The sequence below is a fragment of the Ammodytes marinus genome (assembly GCF_949987685.1).
Source record: "Ammodytes marinus genome assembly, contig: scaffold_47, whole genome shotgun sequence".
NCBI classification, from domain to species: domain Eukaryota; kingdom Metazoa; phylum Chordata; class Actinopteri; order Uranoscopiformes; family Ammodytidae; genus Ammodytes; species Ammodytes marinus.
In genome coordinates, this window is record NW_027648108.1 from 264,044 (window position 1) to 271,543 (window position 7,500).

The 7,500-nt window shown below is 44.5% G+C and overlaps 1 protein-coding gene across 1 annotated transcript in view; it reads left to right on the plus strand.

Annotated features, from left to right (window-relative positions):
• The window catches only part of rpp40 (ribonuclease P/MRP 40 subunit), a 20,861-nt gene that overhangs the window by 4,893 nt on the left and 8,468 nt on the right, over positions 1-7,500 (plus strand). The gene's annotated exons all lie outside the window — the stretch shown is intronic.

Sequence of the window (7,500 nt, forward strand, 5' to 3'; positions counted from 1 at the left end):
AGTCCCTCGATAGGAACTGATGTAACCACATTACTGTTATTAGAATTATTAAAAACCAAGTGTTTGTAATAATGAGAACTGAGTCAAGCTTCTTCAAAAGCAGAATGAATATTTACTTGTAACAGCATACAAGGGTCAAACAATCAATGCATCACAAGTCTTACATTGTTAAGCATACATGGATTGAGACAACGTTTGAACAGAAATAGCAGAGGTTATATGTCCAAAAAATAGGCGTATACACACTTGTTTGTGTGTCCAGGTCTTGCAAGGGAGATGATACAATTGCACTGATAAGTGCAATAAGTCCTTGAACAGAATGTGCTGTGTGTTTCACATCTTGATGTGTGACGAGGCAGTTTTACTTCTTAAGAAAAACATGTTTACCACAGTGTTTGTACAACAGAGTTCAATGTGAGGTGAATAGGTGAATAGAATGATAGCATTAATATGTTATACAATCATAGAGAAATAGATTTCGTTAACAATTACCCTTAATGATACCAAGATAGAATCAAAGTAAAACAACCTGTGGATTTATTCAGAAACCTAAAACATAAAGAAAAAATATTCTCGTCCTCTTTTCGTGAAGGGAAAAACACAAACAGTCTGTGAAGAATAACTAGACCTACCCTAATGTGCTTTACTGGCCTGTGTGTGTAACATGAGGAAATCAAGGGTCAAATTAACTTTAACCTACTGCAGCTAATCGCTATGTAATTGTGTAAAAGCAAAAGGGGCAATAACTCAGTAAGGTTCAAGTAAACTAATCACTGGCTGAATAGAGCTAAATTCAAAGGGGAACACAGGGCCAGAAAAGAAAAGAAAATAAAATAAATGTAGGGGATGGACGGTGGGGCCGGCAATAGAGCAGCAACTCTGCAATGTGATTGTCTCTGGTGGCTTTGAGCATAAGGCAACAATTGGTTCTGCTAGTTGTGGACAGAACTGGCCTGTAGCGGGCACAGGAGACCCATCAGTATACGTCGTCTGATAGCACCCTAAAAAATGGCATCAGGGCAGGGTATCGGGGCATTTGGCCTGGGGCATTGTTTGCCGGCACATTCCAGGGACTTCCAGATCCTCCATATGCTCCTCTTCCACTCTGGGTGGGTCCGTTGAAGCCCCCTCCGTGTGGAGATGTTTGCTGTTGCTGTTGCTGTTGGACCGCTTTAACGAGTGGGCAATCTTGGACCCAATGTCCCTCTTTTCTGCAGGCATAACAAGGGCGGTTTGGTTTGCGTGCTCCTCTTCCACGCCCCCTGCCATTGTTTCTCCATTGCTTCTGCTGTGTCTGTTGGTGGAAGGAGAGAGCAGTTTGCACAGCTTGATTCAGTGCGTTCTTCCATTCAGCGCTCGGGGATGGCGTAGTTAGGACTATTTGTTTAGCCTTTGCGTTTTCTTTCTCCTCCACCTGTAGTTTCAGCAGGCGTATAGCCAGGTCCTTCAGCTCCTCCTCCTCCTCGCTTTGTTTAGCCTGATACAGTTTGTAGTAGTGGGCTAGAGTAATCCTCCATTCAGTGTAGCTCTTATGAGCGAATGGCACTTCTGCTGCCAACGCTTCCTGAACGGGTTCCGGGAGCCCTTTGATGCAGTGCATCCTCCACAGGGCTGTCATGGCACCACTGGCATCGGGTCTTTCCCCTGTGTGTGTTGTCCACTCTTCAGCCGCTCTCTTTAGGTAAGCCAGGATCGCCTCGTCCTTGTTGATCTTAATCTCTTCCACCTCAGTAACATTTCTGTATGTGGGGAACTGCGCACGTAGCTCCTTCCATAGGCTAGTCCTGAACGCATTTAGGGGGGTGTTGTCAGGTGTGCGGGGGAGTACCCCTGCCTTCAGGAGGAGGCGGTTTGCCATGTCTGTGCCCCCAACTCGATCTAGTACGGCTCTCAGGTCACCCGCACAGAGACACTCTCCCATAGTCAGGTTTTCAAATTGTTTGATCCATTCGCTTGCTCCTCCTGTGAGTGGGGGAAGCTTATCAGTAAATGTGACTATGTCTCTATGGCCAAAGGGCATGTATGCTCCATTAGCTGCTACACGTAGGTGGTAGTCTCCAAACAATTGGCCGGTGACCATAAGCCGGCGACTGTACCATGATTCATCTGAAGCATGTTCGCTAACATTACGATCATATAGGGCAATGGGGCCAGAGGTCATTCCTAATGGTCCATAGTATGGTGCCATTTCACAGTGGGATGTAGACATAGGGGACATGTAGGGAGGGGCTTGCTGGTGGTGTGCTACAGAGGTCATGGGGAGGGACCCAATGGCTCCTTTGCCAGATGAAGTGCCTGGTGAGGGTCTGGGGGCGGGTCTGGGGGCGGGGCATGGCGGGTGGGCAGAGGCGGTATTGTGTTGCTGTGCTAAAGCCTCAACAGTCTGCATTAGAGCCCTAACTCTTTCCTCCATGGTGGCCACTGTTTCCTCCATCCTTTGATAGCCAGCAGAGCTATCACTCTGTGTAGCAGCCATGTCCACATCAAGTGATCCGCTATGAATCTGCCTGTGTGGGGCTTGGACAGGCATCTTTGAGGGGGGAGATCTTTCACGATACAGGGGAGGGGGTGTTGTCATTCTAGCTAGCCGGTCAGTGGGGTAGGGGGTGGAAGAGGGGAGTGTCTTGTCAGTGGGCTTAGTCTTCATCTGTTTGCCAGCTGCAGGCTGTGGCTTCATAACGGCCTTGATTGTTTCACACATTGCAGTAGTGAGCAGCGCTTCAGCTTGTTTCTTCTTCTTAGCAGTGCTGGCATAGCCCCAGGATCTCTGGCCTGATAGTTTCCAGTTCTCCTCCGCTTCCTTCCTGGCTGCAGCCGCAGTCAGATCAATATGTTCTATGGTTTGGTCGATCGGTAAAGAGGCCTCCGGATCGTAGGACATGTGACCTTGCTTTTGCCATCTCTCCCACAGCTTAAGGGCATTTTTTCTAACGTCTACTCTGTCTCTCTTAGAAGCTCGCAGCTCCAAATCAGTAATGACATAGGCCTTTAATTCGCCTAGATTCATCTTTAATTGTTGTTTGTTCTGGCCTTAACACTGTAGTCAGAGCGGACGGTCTGTTTAGAGAAGCACACAGCTGTCCGATGAACAAGCCCTAAGAAAGGAAGAAAAAATGAACGCCTTTTAATGTGAATATGCGACAGAACCCTTCAATACACAAATACACAGTAACAACAATCCAGCAGCAGCTATGTTGGTAACCTTTAGATAACATGCATAGTATACTACTAAACTTGCACAAAGTAAAACCCATAAAGCATAGCTCAATTGTGTCATGCAATTTTAGAGGAGAAAAAAAAATATATATTGGGGCCTTTTCGGGCCTAGGGAGGACAGTGTACAGCATGCTTGACTTTATGACAAGGAACGAGACACACAAGCAATGAGTGTATCTTACTTTTTCTCTCAAAGACAACCCTGCTGAGCACCTTTACTGTTACACACTAGAAAGACAACCCAGAAGTATCAGTGAAAGCACCTTTTAATTTGAGATATCAGAAAGACCGTCCACGCCTTAAATGACAAAAAAGTCATAGTGCACCTTTAATTTTTATTTATTTATCCGTCTACAAAACTGGGCCTTATTACACGACATACCACAAAGCAAGGGGGGCCTAACTGGGTCTGGGGGGGGGTGGGGGGGGGGCTTTTAATTAGACCTGGTTTTCACATAAAAACATATCAGAGTGCACCTTTAATCTCACAGAGCTTGATTAAATTTTCAAAGAGACGTGTGGTTTGTAACTCAACTACATTAGTGTCATATAGAAAAGGACACAATGGAAATGACTATAAAGGATTAGACAATAGAATCCTATATGTATAAAGGATTAGACAATAGAATCCTATATGTATAAAGGATTAGACAATAGTATCCTATATTTCTTAACCTCAGAGTAACAATCAGACAACAGATATCACCATGTCAACAGTGTCACTTTCGTGCATATCAACGAGAACAACTCCCCAGGCTCCGTGTGTGTGAGTGTTATGAGTGTGAGCTAGGTTTATCTTGTTAGTATTTGAGGTAGTCGATACAGTTAATGAAATGCCGGCGTAGAGGCAGAAGAGTATTTAAGACGGTTTCCATATGTAAAATCACTGAAACAGCGGAAAGCCATACTCAGAAATACAGAGATCGCATCAAACAAAAAGGTTTTCCCTAAAACGAACTAAAAGACTAAGAATATAAATAAACCAGCATATCACACATTAGAAAAAACACGCACATTGAATCCTTTATCACCATGAACAATTACAAAAGCAGGATTAAGGACTATGTAACCGCAAACTGTACATGCCCGGTTACTGAACACTGACTTACTGCCAATGAGATTGATGCTTTGTGACTTTTTATTGTGTTTTGTGTCTTGTTTTAAGTGTGAAATTTTGTTTTTTTAATGTGAAACTTTTATGTTTTTATGCTGCCTTCTTGGCCAGGACTCTCTTGAAAAAGAGATTTTGAATCTCAATGAGTATATTCCTGGAAAAATAAAGGTTAATAAAAAAAAATAAAAGAGCAGTACTTTCCTGTCCTGTGATATCACCCAGAAAACAACAGCCTCTTCGCACAGAAAATAATAACTGAATTTTACTAAACTTTAGGTCATGGCTTTGGCACATTCACTCAATAATTTAGACGTATCCAATTACAGAAAGTTCGGTATAAACAGGTGTTCTGCTCACCTTTTAGGGTTTTTCAGATGTTGTCTTTGAGTGAGTGGTCCGACAGGCTGGCTCCTTCCTCCGAATGACGTCAAGGGTCACTACATTTAACAACAATAAAAACCGTGTTCGTTTATTCGGATATATGGAAGAAAAAATATAATTGTAAAAAGGTTGAAAGTTGTCAGAGGATGTTTAGTGAAGTGAGGTCACAGGACAGGTGATGCAGTCTGACAGGACAAACACAGTGAGTGTGTGGACAGCAGAGTCTTTTAACAGATCTGGACAAAGTCTACTGATTGGTCTATCTTGCTGTCTTGTATCTTCTCGTCCAATCCTCTTCTTCTTCGCCTCTTGACCTGAACTATGCTGAAAGAATTCTGCTCCTGGCCTTGGAAGTAACTTGTATCTATGGTTTGGTCAGCTGAGTCAGGGAGATACAGTAGGCCTTTGTTTAAGATAGATACATCTGTCCCTTCTCTGGCCTCATTATCAAGAAGTTTGGTGCTATTTAACTCCCTTCCACTGTCCCTGCTCCAGGTCTGACATGAGAACAATTAGATCACATGTTATGAAGGTATTGTTGGGAATTCATAAGGGGTAGATTTGGTCAAAGTCAAGAATATTATTAATTTCAAGGAAATTAATAATATCTAATAAAAATGTTAATTAACTATCAATTAAATTAGTCCAGCTAATCAAATTACTTATTAATACCTACGGAGCACCATCCTCTGAAAAAGGGAACTCTATACCAAATCAGAAAAACAGTCTCAATGTTCAAGGGATTTACCTTTAAAATGTCAGTTGGTTACAATGTACATTTAGGATAATGAAGGAGTGAATATTCGAGCATAGACCTTATTTACCAGCCATTAGTGAAATACAAGACACAAATATCACAGACACTGCTTCTTAAAATCAAAAAGGGAGGGTTTATTCACTTGGGTAAGTTGATTAAAACGATACACACAAGTCAATAACCATCTAATCTAAATCAAGAATAGCATCTACAAACACAAGCATTAATAAGAACAGTTTAGAGTGTGCGTGTGTGTGTGTGTGTGTGTGTGTGTCAAAGCGGGAGGGGTGGGACACCGCCCAAACAGCTTGCACGTGGAGGGGACGCCGATGGCGACGCAATCACGTGGCGGAAGCGCCCTAACTTCAGTGTGACGGTATAGGAACATCTGGTTGTAAATAGCAACGGAATAGTGTCCGTGGTTACCGTGGTTACAAGATGGCGACTGTCCTTAAGCAATGTGAAGTTTGAAACACCAACGCAATCAATGCTATACGTTAACAGTCACGAGGGGAACAGTACAAAGGGGGAGCGCGTGTGTAGTGTAGGTGACAGGTTAGTATAGAGAGAAGAGAGAGACCAAATAACATCTCGCCACTACGCAGTGCACCCGCTGTTCACCCCGATCAAACACAACCACCCAGGGCCGGGCCTGCAACCACTCACTCTACGAGCGGTCTCATAGAAGGTGTTTCTGAGCTGATCAGAACAGCGGCTAGAGCCCGGAGGATTGTGACGGCAATCTAAACTATCAACACGGAAGAAACACAATGAGGAGCCTGATGAGGCCGTTATTGGATAAGATAACTCAGTCTGATGAGGCGGTTATTGGATAAGATAACTCAGTCGGAATTACAATAAAACAGGAAATAACACAGGACTCGTCAGTCCACTAGCTTTAACAAAATGAAAGACCATGGAATAGATATCTAAATTAGCCCAGACAAATGCCTACTTGAACCGTTATCCGACGGTGATGTTTTGGGAGCGAGGAAGGGTTGATGCCCGAGAGGGTCGCGCTCCACACGGCAGGAGGTCAGCGGGTCTCCGCTGGCTCCACTGGAGGTGGTGGTGGAGGTCTTGCTTCTCGGGAAAAGGACGGGAATGTCGCGGTCCGCTGGCTCGCTTCGGCCGTGGCTCGGGCGTCTTCGGCGGGCTGTGGCGTTGAGGAGGGGAGGCACTTCCAAAGTGTTTTGCGCGCGTAGCGCTAGGCTAGCCTGTAGGCTCTTTCTCCGTCTGGCAGGAGGAGGGAATCGGCTGGATCGTGGGTCAGTCGTGAAGGAGGTTCCAGTGATGAAAGCCTCCTGTTTGGAATCCAAGGAAGGAAAGTAAAATCCTTCACGCATAGAAACAGTCTGTCTCGGCCGGCGAGGATAAGACTGAGGGAGGTCAGAGTTTAAGCTTCGAAGCACGCGCTTACGTGAAGGAATCAACTGCAAAGGAGTCGATGTTTGGGGTGCTGGCTGGTTTTGTGAAAGCGAGGTCACATGTCTGAAACTACGAGATCGGCCAATTGGGGAGACAATCCTTATCAGCAGTCAGAACTAGGCTTGGTCCCTTTGGTTTTATTACCCTTTGTAGGCTACTAAAACTAAAACTCAAACCAAGGCTTGAAGAGGGGGAGTAGGCCTCACTTCTTCCAACAGGCTTGAACTGCACTTTGTAGCTTTGCTGTAGGCACAACAGTATGGATTGTTTAGGTCAGGGGTTTTCACAGTGAGTGAGCCCCCCCTCAGAGAACACAGGTTTCAGCTGAGTCCGGTGAATTAGAAGCTATTGAAGAAAGACACATGAATTTTCCATTAAAATATTAATTTAAAATAAAATATTATGCAGGGTCCTCTGGGTTGGGCTTGGAGCTCTTTTTATTTAACGAGACATATTTCTCTGTAATATAGTGAATGCATTTAAATGCAGTGAGAGGAACGAAGCAGAAGAACTCTGTTGTCCAGCTACTGTATCTTTTTCCACAGACGAGGCTGAAATAGGCTATAGACTATACACAGTGCATGGGCAACTGAGGGCAGCCCCA